Raw genomic sequence first — 17,969 nt, forward strand, 5'->3', positions numbered from 1 at the left:
CCTCTAATCAAATGTCAAGGATTGTCTTATCACCACCACATCTCTCCCATCTATTCACAAAGCCACCACCTTAAATCAGGCTCTCCTCATTTCTGGAATAGTCTTTTTGATCTCCTTGCCTCAAGCCTTTTCCCAATACAATCCATCTTCCACCCAACCACCAAAATAATTTTCCTGAAGCAGGTCTGGTTATCAGCCCTTTATGTGCCCTTTACAAACTCCAGTTGCTCTCTATTGCCTCAAGGATCAAATAAAAACTCCTGTTAGACACTTAAAAGTTCTTCACAATCTGGCCCTTTTAACCCATCCTGTCTTATGATTATTCTTCTTCCATCAAGATCTAACCACACTAGCCTAGACCTACTTTCTGTTCCACACACAAACCATTCATTTCCCACCTCTGTGCCTTTATACAGGCTGGCTTCCAACCTTAAAATGCAATCCACTCCCTCCTCATTTCTGCTTCTTGGAATTCTTCAAGACTAGTAAGCACTTTCATGTACCATTTTCTTTATGAAGGCTTTCTTGGTCCCTTAAACTGCTATAGAGTACTTTATCCAAAAACAACCTTCCATGTGCCATATGTTTTATATATATACTTATGTGTATATATATTGCCTCCCTCGTTACAAAGTAAGGGAGAAACTTTTTTTTGGTCTTTGAATCCCCAGTGCTTAGCTCTCCAGATGGCAAATATTAAGTAAATGCTTATTAATTTAATATAATGGTTTTTATGATTATCTATATTCTTTATACTAAATAGATAATATCCTCTATTAATGCCTGGCTCTAATGAAAGTGACCCTGGGGTTCTTAAAGTTTATGTCAATAAAACAAAAGCTCTGGAAGGCCCAACTGAGATGGAATGGTTTAAAGTATAGCCTATGTCTTTGTTTCAGAACCAAACTAGCTAAATTTAGAGAGGCTCATTATTGAGTCAGTGGCAGGGAAATGGATAAATTTTTCTATCAAAGTGACTTTCAAAGACATTTTCCTAAGTGATAAAGAGGTTGTAACCCCTATTGGAAGTTCCAACAACCAACATCACAAGTAGTATCTTTGAAGTCATATGCAAATTTAACAATAATATGCAAACTAAAATTTAAGTTTTATTAAAACAGGTTAATTTTAAAATGTTTTTCAAAACGAAAATTAATTCTTAAGGACAACAAACTTAAATGATCAATTCAAGATTACTAACCTAACAAATTTTAGGTTAAGGTCCCAAAGTGCAACATACAATTTAAAAAAAAAAAAAAACACACATACTCACTTTAAGAACATGATTTACCATTCACATCTGATCAACATAGGGTCCTCTCCAACTAAACATTAGACCAGCAGTAATGGTTGGATTTTTAATATGAGACAAGACAATTTCTTTTCTTATCTTTTTTTTTTTTAACAGTAAAGAAAATCCTGATTATAAGTTTTTAAAATATTGAGACTTCTAATTTACAAACATCATTAAGCTATTTGAAATTTTAAAATAAAAATTTTTTTTTAAAACTTGAATCATCCTATTAGCGTCTATGCTGGACAAATTAAGCTTTCAACAATTTAAGACTTTCATTTCTAACCTTTTTTGTACATTCAATGAATTAAGAACAAGTTATCTTACTTCAATTCAACTAATATTTATGTCTAGACTCTGTTCAAGGCATTCTACTACATGTAAAGAAACCAATACAAAAATCTCTCATTTATAATAACCATTATATTTTGAAAAAAAGTTTTCAGTATAGATTTATAGACCTTCATTAGTCATCAATATTAACCACAGAAGGACCCTCCATTCCACAGTAAATATTTTTCCCTCATTGATTTTTTTTTGGAACTTTGAGGAAAAATACCAAAGTCAGATTTCAAAAACTAGAAATATGGATTGTTCCCGGAACATAAGAAAAAAGAACACTAGAATGAACAAAATATTTCATTATATTTCTTGATATTTCCTGTCATTTTAATTTATATCAATAACTTTTATTGTTTATCATTTTGAAGTAAGAGGCTTTTGAGTACATACATATTTTGAGTACAGGCAGTCACTATGAAATCTGAGGAGACCATATCAACGACAGAATGCAGGTCACTGTGACATGGCAGACAACAGAGCAAAGTCAAAATTGAAATTCATCATATGCTGACTGAGCATCTTGATAGAAAAAAAATTTTTAAGTGGAAGTATCAGTTTTCCAAGGTGTCTCAGCCCAGCATTCTTCAAAGAATTATGTCTTTACCTCATTCCTGGAAGGTCAGAGAAGGGCAATCAACTGTTAATTCATTTTGATTTTTGGTTTTATTCCTAACCATTTTGGATACTCTAAATACAATCATTTTTATTTTAAAGCCAACCAAAATAATAACTAAGGCTTGGTCATATCATCAACTAAATCTGATTCTGCCCTCAGAGAACTTACAACTCCAGGTTTCCTTGCTGTGTCACCACTTTCCACTGCCTGGCACTGTGGAGTTCATCTCAGTACTGGCTGTCTGACTTTTCTATTTGCATTCTAGGGCACGGCACGTAGTAGGTACTTTCTCCCCCGACGGGCAGTATTTATCTTCCTTATCAATAATTTTGTGGTTTGTAATTTTTATATGGTGACATATATAATTTTTTTGTATGGAAAACGGTTATGCGGGAAGGCGTCCCTAAGTACTGGCTGTCTGACTTTTCTATTTGCATTCTAGGGCAGGACACATAGTAGGTACTTTCTCCCCCGACGGGCAGTATTTATCTTCCTTATCAATAATTTTGTGGTTTGTAATTTTTATATGGTGACATATATAATTTTTTTGTATGGAAAACGGTTATGCGGGAAGGCGTCCCTAAGTACTGGCTGTCTGACTTTTCTATTTGCATTCTAGGGCAGGGCACATAGTAGGTACTTTCTCCCCCGACAGGCAGTTGAAATTTTCCTAGGATGCTGAAATGATCCCTCATTTATCTTCCTCATCAATAATATTTGTGGTTTATAATTTTTATATGGTGGTATATATAATTTTTTTGTATGGAAAACGGTTATACGGGAAGGAATCCCTGTCTGACTTTTCTATTTGCGTTCTAGGGCACATGGCACACAGTAGGTACTTAATGTTTCATGTATTCATTCTGAAATCCACATATTCATTCCAGAGTCTCTCCCCGACAACACGCCCGAACTTTCTCTCCCTCCAAACTAGGGGTTCTTGGTCTTTATGGGAACCCCTCCCCCCAACACACACACGGTTTGGTGACCTCTACGGGCCCCTTCTCAGAACATTGTTTTTTAGGCGCTAAATTTTAGCGGTCCGTAAATAAAGTTGTAGCTATTTTAGAAGCCAAGGTCAAAGGCCCCTGTTCTAAATCCTTCGCCCCGCTTTTAAATTGAGAATTTTCCCTCCCCAGCATGACCAACATCCCCTCCCCCCTCCAGCCCGCTCCTCCACCTCGAGTCTCCTCCACCGGAAGTCAATTTCTCCCACACTCCCAGAAGCCCCCAGGGAAAAGCACCCCAGGCCTCACTGGGCCCTTCCCTCACCGCCCCTCCCCCACCTGCCCTGGAGTCAACTAGGCCGGGACTCCCTGCACCCCTTCCTGCCTCACAACCTCGGTCTCCTCGACCCCAGGAGGCAGGAAAGGAAACAAGGTGGCCAGGAGGAATGGGGGAAGAGGGGGATTACCTTCAGAAGTCCTCCCCCTTCTCCAACCCGCCCCCATTACCTCAGCCGACCTAAGTTCTGCAGCCCCAGCTGCGGCTAAAATTAGAAACATAGGCGCGCGCGCCCGGACGCGCTGACCTCACGCCGCACGCTCGCACGCCTGCGCGCGCGCTCACGACAGAAAAAAAAGCGGCGGGGGAGCGGGTGAGTCACGGCTCACGCCCCACCTCCTCTCCAACCCCACCCTCTGGCCTAGTCTTTTCTCTCGAGCCCTATTCCCCGCCCTCGCCAAGAACGGGCTGACGTCAGCCGCTTCCCGGAAGGATGACGTGAGCACGCCGTAGGGAATAGAGAGAGAGAGAGAGAGAGAGAGAGAGAGAGAGCACGAGACAGAGAAGCTCTTGGAGTGTTCATGGAGCTTCCATGCCTTAAAGGGATAGGGCTCAGGCTAAAGAAAGGGTGTTTTATTTTAAGGAGATGATCAGATAAAAGTCCCGTCAGTGAAATAAGTTACGATGCCAAGAAAGATTCTGTCTGAGGACCAGCTTCTCTCATATTCAAAGAGAAAAAGGAACTGGAGATGATAAAGATGGGGATGATGGAGCAGGTGGAGATGATAGAGACGATAGGGGATGATGGAGAAGGAATTGAAGCTTGTGGAAATGATAGAAGCAATGGATCATGGAGGTGATGAAGGAGATGATGAAATAGATAGACATGATGAAGAAGATGGGGATGATGGAGATGGGGATGATGGAGCAGGTGGAGATGATAGAGATGATAGGGGATGATGGAGAAGGAATTGAAGCTTGTGGAAATGATAGAAGCGATGGATCATGGAGGTGATGAAGGAGATGATGAAATAGATAGACATGATGAAGAAGATGGGGATGATGGAGCAGGTGGAGATGATGGAGATGATAGGGATGATGGAGAAGAAATTGAAGCTTGTGGAAATGATAGAAGCAATGGATCATGGAGGTGATGAAGGAGATGATGAAATAGACATGATGAAGAAGATGGGGATGATGGAGCAGGTGGAGATGATGGAGATGATAGGGATGATGGAGAAGAAATTGAAGCTTGTGGAAATGATAGAAGCAATGGATCATGGAGATGATGAAATAGACATGATGAAGAAGATGGGGATGATGGAGTTGGAGGACATGGAGAAGGAAGAGATAGTGAGGATTAGAATAGAGAGAAAGAAGGAAGGAATTATTTCTTGAAATTGAAATGAAAAATAAAGTCCCAAAAGACGGGGGAAGTCTGGGAAGTTAGGAAAGTCAGGGAACCAATCTGGCCCTAGACCTCTGTGAGTCTGGTTATCACATCTGTAAGAATGGAAGCCAAAAATAGCACATATCTCATAGGGTTGTTCTAAAGATCAAATGAGGCATAAAACAAGACTGCTGAATCTGGCTCCATTTCATCCAAATAGTTTTCCATGACACTTTTCTCACCCCCTTCACTCACCACCTCTTCTGTGCAGTTTGTTTCTCTGCTGCTAAGTGGTAATCCTTGGTTGTATCATGTTGATTTAAAAATATAAGTAGAGATTGTTCGGACTGGAAAGGATCTTAAAGGAAAATCTAGTTCAAACCCTAATTTTACAAATAATGAAACTGAGGCTTGCCCCAGTCCAGTTAACAAACATTTATTTACTGCCTAGGTGACACAGTGGTTAAGAGTGCTAGGACTGGAATCAGAAAGACTCATCTTTCTTTGTTCAAATCCAGCCTCAGACACTTATTAGCTGTCACTTAGTCCTATTTGCCTTAGTTTCTTTATCTGTAAAATATGATGGAGAAGGAAATGGCAAATTACTCCACTATCTCTGCCAAGAAAACCTCAAGTGGGGTCACTACTAGTGTCAGACACAATTGAGATAATTGAACGGCAACATGTGGAGGGCATACTGTGCCAAATCCTAAGATTAAAAAAAAAAAAAAAAAAAAAAAAAAAAAAGCAAAATAATCACTGCTTTCAAGGAGTCCTTAGTCTAATGGAAGAACTCAGCCTAATGGAAGAGCTTATAGTACAATGCAGGTGTCAAATTAAAGTAGCTGTGGCATGAGCGCAAGCCTGCAAAACTCCCCAATGACTTTAAAATGTAATTGGAAAATGTGTAACAAAATAAATAAAAATATAATACAACATAGACAATGTCACTTTGTAGTTTTTAAAGTTAATATGTCATCCACAGATACACATTTCTACTTGATATTAACAGTATTGGTCCATTAAGGAGCAAAGTGAGAATTCAAATTCAGGACTCCAAATTCAATGAGCTTTCCAATAGTTTTATTATTAGCATGAATTAGTTGTTCACACTAAATAACAGTCACCAATTTGCTGACTTCAAATATAGCGTCCATTATTACACTATGCTATGAGGGCTTCAAAAGGTCAAGGATTGGTCTATTTGGATTCCATTCCCAAACCCCCATTAGATTGTAAATTTGATTGATAAGATTGAAAGCAGGAACCCTTCTTTGTAACTCCAGAGCTTGGTATAGTGCCTGATACATAGTAGTTTCTTAATGTTTATTGAGCATTCTTTGTTTAGCACTAGTTTCATTCATAGTCACATTAAAAATGCTTGTGTTGTTTCATGCTTTTTTAAGCAAAAGAGAATTGTAAGGTACATGGAAGTCTTATCTGCCTGCCTCCAGGCAGAATTGTAACCTGAAGTCTCAACTATTCTTAAAGACCTCCACTGTTGCCTTGCTTCCAGGTTCTAACAGTTCTAAATTTAGATGAAGAGGGGATAGGGGAGGTATAACTTAGTGTTATAAGAGAGACTTCTTCACCCAAAATTATAATACAGAAGTTCTAGATATCATAACCTCTAATTTTATTCAAAAGAGGGGCAAAAGATGAACTTTCACCTCTTTTAGCACAATGTACTCATTTACTTGAATAGCCAAAAGTTCCCTGTTAAAACTTTCTGTCTGTGCCAAATAGAAAGATGAAAAAACAATAAAAGGACAAAGTTTGGGCCAAAGTAATGGTACCTGTACAATCAAGACTGAAATAACTGGACCATCTTTTGCCATTGAACAAATCTGACAATCTTTTGTCATTATATATCTTTGGAGAATTAGAATTAATCAAATGAATATTTTACAACTCTATCTCCTACTCTTTATAGATTTCAGTCCTACTAATGAGTACTCTCTCTTTCACCGTACTTCTCCTTGGACTCTATTCATAAATGTTTCTTTTTTCTATTACCCATCTTGTAATAATGTGAATTGGAATCCTTTCTTTTTATGTTTTGTCATTAAGCCTATTCCTCCTACCTAATGCCCTCCCCAAATCCAGGATTTCTTTTCTCTACCAAGTCTTTTTCTCTGCCTTATTGATATCATGACCATTGACTTCACTCTGTTAGCTGTGAGGACTATTCAGCATCTTTTTTTTTTTCTTTTTCTGGAAGGCAAAAAGAAAGAAATTAGGATATGCAAATCAATATTCTTTTACCTGAGACTGGCTTTTGGCTATCACATTGACTGTACAGCTTTATTATTTCAGTTTGAGGAAAATATAAGAACACAATGGAGAGGCAAAATACCCTTATGAGCAAGATATTTTCTCAAGGGAAGAATTAAGGTAAAGGATGGGAGGATGACAGTGTCTATGGGGAAAAGGGGGAGGGAAAAGAAGCAAATCAATCATAGAGAATAATAAAGAAATTGAAAACAATTATCTGAAAGATGTCAAAAATTTTCTCTAGCTTCTATTTTCTGTCCTTTTGATAGTGGGAAGGGAGGGAAAAAATGGGAGAGAATCTTCTGACATGTGCCACCTCAACAAAATTTCCCAGATCCCAACTATCTGCTCTCAATTAGTAACAACATCCCTTCTTAGGCTTCACAAAATACTTTGTTTCTTAACTCTTTAATATTCTTATCATATTATTTGTATATTATAGCTATCTGTGTTTTTGTCTAATCTCTTGTCCTACATTATAAAGTCCATAAGGTATTGATTTTTAGCTAACTTTTGTATTTCCCCATATTGCTTAGCAAAGTGCTCTGCATACACTAAGCATCGAACAAATGTAATCTTAAGATGTAGGGGCTAGTACTATGATGATACATCACAGTATGGTCTGGCCATCATTTTAAACTCTCATTATTAAGGATCAAGTGTTCCACATTTTCCGCATGTACCTTCCTGCCTTTCCCCTCCATCATTTCTCGTGTCCCAGAAGCCCAATTAAATGTTAATAGCCTCTACTATAGGAGGGCAGTAATCTAGGGCAAATAGCACTAGACAAGACAAGCTGGAATCTTGGGAGCATTCCCAACTGTGCCGGTGACTCACTGGATGACACAGGGTAAGTGTTACTTTCACGGTGCTCTGATTCTCCATCTGTGACTGAGTGGGGTGGGAGGGGGTGTGTCAGGGAAGAATAGAGTAACAAATGTAGCCTTTCTAACCTTACAGAAATGTAAGGGAGGCCAGGCAGGATGAGGATGAGGGGGGAAAAAAGGGTCACTGAGTCAGTTAGTTGGTTCCCTATATAGGATAAAAGCTAAAAAGGTCTTACTATTATGTCATAAAAGCCTCCGAAATGTCACACTGAGTCAGCTCCATGGTCCATACAGTCCAGTGGTCTATTTCTGATTGTGGCTAGAAGGAATGATTTATTAGGGATGTTTTTCCCCTCAAGTTCATAACCCCCTGAAATCTATCCATAGATCTTCAGGTGAATCCTAGATTAACCCCGCAAAAACCTCTTCACTAAATGATCTATAAAGCTTTTTCCACTTCTGTTATTGTTATCCTTATGAGTTATAATGTATCCTTAGTATAGCTTTAATAACCCATTATGGAACTGTTTTCTATTAACCAATACAGGCCCTTTTTAAAACTATATATTTTGGCCTATATAACCTCTCAGATTCAATGTTAATTTAGTACAGCAAGTATTTATTAAGTACTTATTATTAAGTATCTACCTCCTCTGGACACTGTGGTAGATCTCAGGAGAGTAAAAGATAAAAAATGAAGTTTCTGCCCTCTAAGGGCTTATATTTTACTAAGAAACAAGTAAGGAAATACCAGTTATAAAGTAAATGCAAAGTAATTTGGGAAGGGGAGAAACACTAATAGCTAGGGTGAGGAAGGGGGATCAGGAAGGGCTTTTTGTAAGGATTGATTTGAGCCTTGGATGAGCAAGAGGTACCAAGGGGACTTTTGATCAGTGTGTTTTATAAGAATGTTCATTTGACAGCTATGTGCTGCCAAGAAGAACCATGTGGAGAAGGGAGAGCCATGGCTGATACTGTAGCTTAGCACTCTGTGCCTGCCTTAGTTCTGGCAGAGTTTCCATTGGTGCTCATGGTATCCCACATTGATATGGGAGGGATTATTAGGTAAGTTATATAAGGACATTCAGCAATAAGAGCTATAACTAGCAACTAAAATCTCATCTTCTGCAAGAGTCTTCCTCAGTCCTCCTTAATCTTAGTGCCTTCCTTCTCAAACTACCCCTAATTTATCCTGTGTCTTGTTTGTACGTTGTTTGGATGTTATCTCTCCTAGTCTGTGTTTTTGAGAGCAGTAACTGTCTTTTGCTTTTGTATGCCCAACATTCAATATAGCATCAGATATCTTAGAGGAGGATAATAAAGCTAATTGACAGACTGATTAGAGATAGATATGAATATTCTGTGTCTTTAAGTACCTTGCTGCAAATATGATAAATATAATAAGCTGTCATTTGTTGTATTAAGGGGAGATAGTGATTTCAAGCCTGGTACCTTCCTAAATACTGGAATTTTAAGATTGGTGAAGAATTCCCTCCACAGATTTTATAATATTATTTCTCTTTTCTTCCTTTCTTTCTTCCTTCCTTCCTTCCTTCCTTCCTTCCTTTTCTTTTGGAGAGGTTAAGTGTCTTGCCCAGAATCACACAGCTAGGAAGTGTTAAATGTCTGAGGCTGAATTTGAATTCAGGTCCTCCTGACTCCAAACTAATGCTTTATCCTCTGTGCCATCTAACTGCCCCTATTAAAGACTTTAATGCAAGGCACTGGAAGAGGCACTTAAAACAAATATTGCTTAAGTTTCTGTAATCCTAGACAATTTTCTGGTTGGGAGATATGAATAAATGTGCCAAATGTACCTGTTTTGATTTATTGGGGGTGAGGCAGGATCTAACTCTATTTTTAAAAAAAATCAACTTTCATTCTTGTTCCACAACAGTAATTCTCCTTCTCACTGGGACTTCTAATGAAAGGTTAGTTGAGAGACACCTTCACAGTAGTTCCCAGTAGGCCCTGCTTGAGCACTGGAAAGAGTAGAAACTCCATATCCTAATCTGTTGTACAGCTCTTTGCCTGAGCACAGTTATAACTAACTCTCAGACCCTGTTACAGAGGGTGGACAGCAATATCCTTGTTTCCCAGCTGAGTGGAAAATTTGGTAGCTCCTGCAGTAGTGCTTAACCCTGGCACAAAAGAAGCAACGGTAATGCTCATGTGTTCCAACATCAGTGGGCAGTGTTGCAAACTCCATTGGCAAGAGGCAGTGGCTTAGTCCCCAGCAGTGGCAAAGGTCCTAACAGCAGCAGAATAAGTCCTTGTAGGAGTCTTAGTGGCAAAGAGATGAATGGGCAATGTCAAAAGCCATGATGGCAATGGATATGAAATTGTCTACTTCTGTAGAAGAAGGAAAGGAACAAGCATTAAGCACTTACTATGTGCTGGGAGTTATATGAAGTACTTTAGAAATATTGATAGGGAAAAAAGAAGGTGCATAATCCTTCAGTGGAGGATTCTTAAGGGACACAATTCGATATCATGGGATTTCTAGGGACAGAAAGGTTCTTTTCTGGTAGGTGAAAGAATATCAGTTAAAGAGAGTCTTAGGAAAGTATTGACCAAACTAGAACAGATTTTTTTTTATAAAGGAGGATATGGCTTCTTAGCTACATTACTTTCAAATGACTTGACATATGATAAGGATTAGTAACTACGATGAAAGTAGCATCATCTACACTGTGATCTTCCTTTTCCTGATGCTAAGGACATTTAAATGATAGATCCTCTAAAACAGTGATATCAAACTTTGATAGAAAAGGGGACCACTAAATAGTACATAAAAATCCATGCAGCCCAAATACTGACTTAGAAAATCACATTAACATTATCTGTAACCTATTGTGTTTTAAAAAATTTTTCCCAATTAAATTTTAATCTGGCCCTCAATAGTGAATGGACTTCATGTTTGGCACTTCCCCTCTCTCTTCTACTCAAGGACCTTTAGGATCTTTCCACTAAGAGATGGTTTATTTTAAGAATAGGTATTATATCAGAACTTGGGGGAGATAGGAGGGAAGGAAAAAATTTGAAACTCAAACTCTTATTTTAAAAAATGAACATTGAGTCAGGAAGACCTGAGTTCAAATCTAATCTCAGACACTTAACACATCCTAGCTATGTGACCCTGGGCAAGTCATTTAACCCCAATTGTCTCAAGGGAAAAAAAAGTTGAAAAGTATCTTTACATGTAATTGGAAAAAATAAAATACTATTTACCATAAAAAATTACTAAGCCCCTTTCCCCCCCAAAAAAAGAACAATAGGCAGGAACTGAAGTTCAGAAGAAGGATAAGAGCTAGCATAAGAGTATCATTTAACTTATGAAGGCTAAATTTTTTTTTCTTTAAAAAGGTAATGAAATAGTCCTTGAGATTTAGCTGGTCCAGAGGACTCAAACTCAAATTATTGATAAAACTTCTTAGTCATCTAAATAGAAAAGTCAACATAAGAGAAGTTACTAACTACTTAGGTTGACAAACATCAAATGGCTCTTCCCTCTTTTTCCCCTCCAATTTCCTACCCCTTCTAGGCTAACATACATTGTTGCCTTAAGGCATCATTCCCCTCTTCATATTTTCTATAATTGCCAAAGTCATCTTCCTAAGGCATATATCTGGCCACATCACTTTCTTGTTCAATGTTCAATGGCTCCCTGTTGCCTGTAAAATAAACTACACAATTTCTTAGCCTAACATTTAAGGTCCTTGATAGGACTTTAATATGCTGTCTGTTCCAGTTAAATCAGACTACTAGTTGTTCCCAAAACTCAGCTTACTCACTTCTTTCAAGGTTCTATCCACTAAGGTACTATAGTCTCCACATATTCTTCCTTACTGTTCCTGGTCTAAAGTGTAAAAACAAAAATTAAAAAAAAAAAACCAACAACAATAACAACAAAAAAAATCTTTACCTGATAGCCTATCTTTTAATAATTAACTTCTCCAAAATTAGCTAGACTGGTCCTTGGATGACAGCTTCTGAGTCCTTCATTGGGCCTGTAGTCAGAAACTTTCCGTAGCATCTGCCAGAGCTTGTGCTTTGCTGGCCAAGCCTTAAAGAGCTCAGGGTCACCTCCACACCACGATGAGTCATCAGAGTAAGAATTGAGGGGAGTCTTATACTTTGCCGAGTTTGGCTATTGAAGAAAGAAACCTTCAGAAGCACAATTCCTGTCCTTCAAGGCCTTGAATTCTAAGACAAACTCCCCTTAAACCCAAAAAGAATGAGCAGCCAAGGAAATAGACATTCCAGGAACAAATTTTTTGTAATAGAAGACAAGGATAAGTTTGTAAGGGGTATAGATAAAAGGCAAAGTGGCTTCAGAGAAGTATAAAATCTAGTCTGATTCTTCAAATTCATCCTAGAAATTTTCATAGAGGAAGAAGGATTTCAAAAACTAAAGGAATAATTATAGAAAGATAGCATCAACATGGAGACACTAGAAACATGAGTTCAAATCCTGCTGCTGATAATGACTTTGGGTCTTTGAACAATTAAATCACTTTATCTTTCTGGGCCTCAATTTCCTCATCCGTAAAATGGGAATAATAGTGCCTGTAAACCTACCTCAAAAAATATAAGAGGTTCAACTGAAATAAGCAAAAAAAAAATTTTTTTTGAGAGCATCATGGCACAATGGATAGGGATTTGGTTTTATAATCAGGAAGACTAAATTCAAGTCTGGCCTCTGACAAATGCCAGCTGTATGAGCATAAATGGAAGTCTTTATCTTCCCAGTGTCTCCAGACAATTATCTAGGGCCATAATCAATCAACAAGCATTTATTTAATGCTAACTATGTATCACTCACAGAGGCAGCTAGCACAGAGGTAGTTCAGTGGGTAGAGAGTACTGGGTCAGGAAGACCTGAATTTAAATCTGGCTTCCGATACTCACTAACAGTGTGATCCTGAGAAAGTCACAACTTTGTTTGTTTTAATATACTGGAGAAAGAAATAGCAAACCACTCTAGTATCAGGGCCAAGAATATCTCATATAGGGTGAGAAAGAGTCAGACTGAACTGAACTATCTGAACAACAATGTGCCAGGTACCTTGCAAAGTGTTGGGGGATACAAAAGAATCATAAAAATAAATGAGTTGCTTGTCTACATTCCTAGAGAGAGTTTCCACATTGAGAATTCATGACATTCTTGAAATTACAACTCTTAACTTATATGTGTATGTTTATGTTATGTTATGTTATGTACACTGGAATTTCCCTAAAGGAAAACCGAGCACAAACTTTATGTTTGGGTCTTTATATAGTTAGCTATTATTAGAATCTTGTGTTAAGTTCTCTATGGGGATAGAGAAGGAAAAGAATAAACATTTTCTATCAAATAAGTGAAAAATAATTTGAATCAGGCTATGTTATAAATAGAATATTTAAATCTGTTTAGAGACCACATCATATTATTACTGGCCATGATTATGAACATTAACATTCTAATTCCTTTTAATTTAAATGCTTCAGGAACATTTCATACTATTCAGCAAGCTATCTCATCTGAATTTTTTAAAAAACATAGTAGGAGTAGGTATAATATATAGTATGCATACAAATTTATATAGAAACACATATGTATATACATATATGTACATATACCATATACATAAATGTATATGTATATGTAAATATGTTCTGAGAGTTTATTTATCCATCTACCTACCTATTATCTATCTATCTATCTATCTATCTACCTATCTTCCTGTCTATTATTCACATAACTTCTTAGACTCTCAGGCTTAGATATTGGTCATAGAAGGTTATCTGTGAATTGAGGCACTGAACTTTATAATTAAGCCCCTCATGCAGCTCACTCACACTGAAACGTTAAGGTCAAGATGATGGAGAGATGTCATATTTAGATCATGGCTCTCTGAGAAACCTTAGTTTGTTTAGTCACCTATGACATGACATCATATTGCCACTTAATATAGTAACAGCAGTTGGTTGCTTTGAGGGGTGGGAAGGAGGGGAGGCGGGGTGAGATTTAGGTGATCAACAGTACTTCGAGGATAAATTTAAAGGGAGCAGTTGGGCATCTGTGACCAGAGGGAAAATACTCCTCTGGGTGGGCTGTGCTACAGTTTCCTAAGGATTAACTGTTACCACTCTTGGAAATGTGAGTCCTGTCTATTGAGATGTCTCTGGGATGGTGTGGGGAAATATTAAATTACAGAGGTATTTTACCAAGAAACCCTTCTCAGGGAAACAGTGAATATTTAGGCTGTGCCTGCATATTTTACCAACACAATGACTTCCAAGTAAACGTTTCAATAGGTCAGCTGTTTAGCTTTGTCTATAGGAAAACAGTTTAATTTTTAAAAAATGAATTGATTAGGGTGTTAAATGGCTAGAGCCACAGTAGTTTGACTTGGAAAAGTCCAAGGAGATAAACTTTAGTGGGATTTCTGTGTTATTCTGGCTTTGGGGGATAGACTAAAACCCAATGGGTTATCTGTAATATGGCAGCTTGTACTATATTGAAATTATAGTTTCAGTAGTCATATACAAGCCTGTGTTATTATGAACCATGTTATAATGGAGTTGTAATGTATTTTGTTAGCATTTTCCTTATGATCATTTGAATGAAGACTGGCCTACTTCTTTGGGGGAATCAGGGGTTTGGCGACAGAATAATTTGGATTATTTATATACATTGATTAGGTAATTACAAGATTCCTTAGAGACAGCAAGAGTGGTATAATAGAATGTTTGATTTGGGATTAGAGCACCTTGGTTTAAATTCTTGTGACATTTGTGATCTTTAACAAGTAGTTTGACTTTTCTGGGTCTCAGTTTTCTAATCTGTAAAATGGGGGAATTAGACTAGATGATCTCCAAGGTCACTTTTAGCTTTGAAGTTATGATCCATAGATCATGTGAGATTTTTTGGTTACCTTTCTGAGATTGTTAGTGCCCAGTGATTTGGGAAGAACAAAGCAAGTAGGATGGAAGAGTAAAAAGAACATTGAAATGAGTCAGGATGCCTGAGTTCCAATCTTGGCTCTTCCACTAAGTAGCTGTGTGATTTTAGGCAAATCACTGAAACTATCTTCATTTCAGTTTCCTCATTTTTAAAAGGAAGGGGTTATTGTACATCAAAATTCTTTGATTCTCTAAAGATGGGCAGCACTATACTGTAGTCTCAGTTCTCTTAGAAGGGAGCAGGGGAATGGGAAGTATGTTAAATGGTATCTAGGGGTTAGGAAGAGCAAGGTTAAGTAATACATTCTGTCATGGTACCAGAAAATTTTAAGGGACCTTTTGCTTACTTCCCAGCAGTAAGGAAAGAATTAAAGCTATTGAGTTGTTGTAAATGACTCTTAAAACAGAAAAATAGGTCCCCTGCTTTTCTCCTTACTATGCTTTGCTGCCAGAAGGGGATAAGATGTGACTAGGAAGGAGAACTCGGCAAGGAAAGTAATGTTTATATGCCAAACTCCTGCTAACTTTGTAATCTCAATGCTATTAGAAAAACTTTCTCAAATTATTTCAACCATAACAGAGGCAGTATAGCCTCTCAGAATGGGACTCTCTCCTCATTGGTGGAGATCAATAGCCTATGCCTGTATGAGAACTGGGACAGAGTTGTGGAGATTCGAATAGAGAACAGTTTCAGTCTCTTCACTCTCTTGAGGTTTGGCAACTCCTTCAGGCTCCAGTTATGAGAGAAAATATGGGAGGCTGCTCTCCCATATAGCATGAGGGGGTATCATTGTGTGGCTCAAAGGGAAGCAGAATAGACCCCTCTAGATCCTTATTACTTCACCTTTTTTTCCAAAGAAAATTTTACCCTACTGCCAGGAGAAACTACTAAATTTCTAGTATAGCAAGCTGGAAGGGGGCATGATGCAGACTGCTAGCTCCTCTCAGGTCTACTTCTTACCAGAGTTTTATTCTCTCTTCAGCATCCTGAAGTGGGATTAATATTGTCCATTTTCTCCCTGAAAGCTGGAATCCAGAAGTGTCTAAAGTGATTTCTGAGCCTGATGAAACTGGGAACTCTCTTCTCTTCTGCTCTCACCAATTCTGCCCCAGTTTGCCCCTCACCCAGCAATGAGGTATTGCCCTCCACCAATAAAGATAGTCCCTTGTCAATAGGCTATGAGGCTTAAGTTACATTGTAATCAGAAGAGCACCAACCTTTGAGTAAAACAAAACAAAATATAAACTTTGAGTCTAAAATGAATTATTAATATTTTACCTTTCTCTTAGCTTCAGTTTTCTCATCTCTAAATTGGGGATGAGACAACTGGCTTTGTTAATGTTTTTTGCTCTTGATGGTGATAGTTGTACTGGTGTGTGTGTGTGTGTGTATGTGTGTGTGTGTGTGTGTGTATGTGTGTGTGTGTGTGTTTTGTGTTGGGGAGGGTGATTTCATCAATATAGGGATCTCTTTGTGTGAAAATTTTGTCCACTGATAGATCTTTTTAATTTTAGCTTAACTTGTCCATGTCATACTCAGCTAGGTCTCTCTGATTCTAAGGCCCAACTTTTATGTACAACACGGTATTTTCTCTTTTGTTCACAAAGCCTGTTACAGGCTTTAAAGATGTAACATCCCTGTTCATTAACTAGTCACCTAAATGTAAAGCATGGTGTTAGGAACCCATATGGAAGAAAAATTGACAGTCACTACGCTCAAGTGAAGGGAGTGCAGTTGAGAAGGATCAGATATATAAAAAGATTGAAGAATTACAGATTTAGAAAGATCTTGAAGTCACTGAATTCAACATCCACATTTTACCTGAGAAAACAGAGAAGGTAAATAACCTAAGTACCTAAGGTACTTAAGTACCTAAGATCACATGGCTAATCAGTTAAGGTTCAGGTCTTCCAGATTCCAAACTTAGTCTCCTTTACCCTGAGTCACACATTTGAGGAAGACAGACTGGAACAAAGAAACAATTGGGACAAGAATAATCCAGGGAAATATGAAGAGAGAGAAAGATCATATAATATGGTAATTATTTTATTTTTTAAATCTGGACTTAATTTCTTCACAAAGGTAATCCTGATAGGGAAACTGTCCACTGATGCAAATCTATAATCTACTTGGGGCACCGAGAGTTTAAAGACTTCCCCCATAATCACAGATTATTATGGGTTAAAAGTAGGACTTGAATTTAGACCTTCCCAAAACTCCAAGGGATTCTCTACCACAATTCTTCTCATTATTGTTACTATTAATACTATAAGTTTTAAAAAAAAAAAAAAACTGGAACCTTTTTACACCTTCCAGGAACCTTTCTAGCTTTCTCTTTGGCTGCCATTTCCTCTCCCTTTCCAGCTCTTGAAGAGCCCATAAAGATAACTAATTGTGATAGTAATGAACAAAATCACTTGTCCGGACAGATCCCCTAGGAAATCACAGAACCTCCATAGAAACTCTTTCAATTTCAATTTATTTCTCCTTCATGTAAACAAATCCGTTAACCCCAGATTGGCGATATTACTCCATCACCTTTTATGTCTCAGAACAAACTAATTTGGAGACCACTTTGAAGCTGCCCGATGATGCATTCACTTTGTACTACCTCCTCCCCCTGCAGGAGGATTTTTTGGTAATGCCCAGGGCATTTGGAAATGGACACGAGCCAGCGGCTCAGAGAGAGTGAAGCCCCGTTTCTCCTCCCGGTGACTCATCTGACATTAGCATAATTACTTTACCGGAGTCCAAGTGATTTTCAAACGATGAGTAATGCAGGGTAATAGAAGGAATGTTGACAAGACAACGAGGAATATCAGCTCACCGAAGGAACCAACTGCTGATAACAGCTGCAATAAGTGAAGGAGTGAAAGGCAAAAAGAAACTATCCTTCTTTGGAACAATCTGATACCTGCAAGGAGAGGCAGACACAATTTTAAATCTCTTGGAGAGGATCAAGATGGGCAACAATAGCAGTGAGATGAAATTCCAGGTCCTTTTCCATCAAAGGTCTCTTTGTAGAAGTGCATTTCTCTCTTGCCCACTTATGA

At 38.0% G+C, this 17,969-nt stretch overlaps 1 long non-coding RNA gene across 1 annotated transcript in view; it reads right to left on the reverse strand.

Annotated features, from left to right (window-relative positions):
- The window catches only part of LOC111720433, a 54,804-nt gene extending 51,010 nt beyond the window's left edge, over window positions 1–3,794 (reverse strand). Inside the window, exon 1 of the long non-coding RNA XR_004229366.1 lies at window positions 3,707–3,794. This is a non-coding gene — a long non-coding RNA (uncharacterized LOC111720433). The remainder of the gene's footprint in view (window positions 1–3,706) is intronic.
- Window positions 3,795–17,969: the final 14,175 nt, after the last annotated feature.

Source organism: Sarcophilus harrisii, chromosome 4, assembly GCF_902635505.1.
Source record: "Sarcophilus harrisii chromosome 4, mSarHar1.11, whole genome shotgun sequence".
NCBI lineage: Eukaryota > Metazoa > Chordata > Mammalia > Dasyuromorphia > Dasyuridae > Sarcophilus > Sarcophilus harrisii.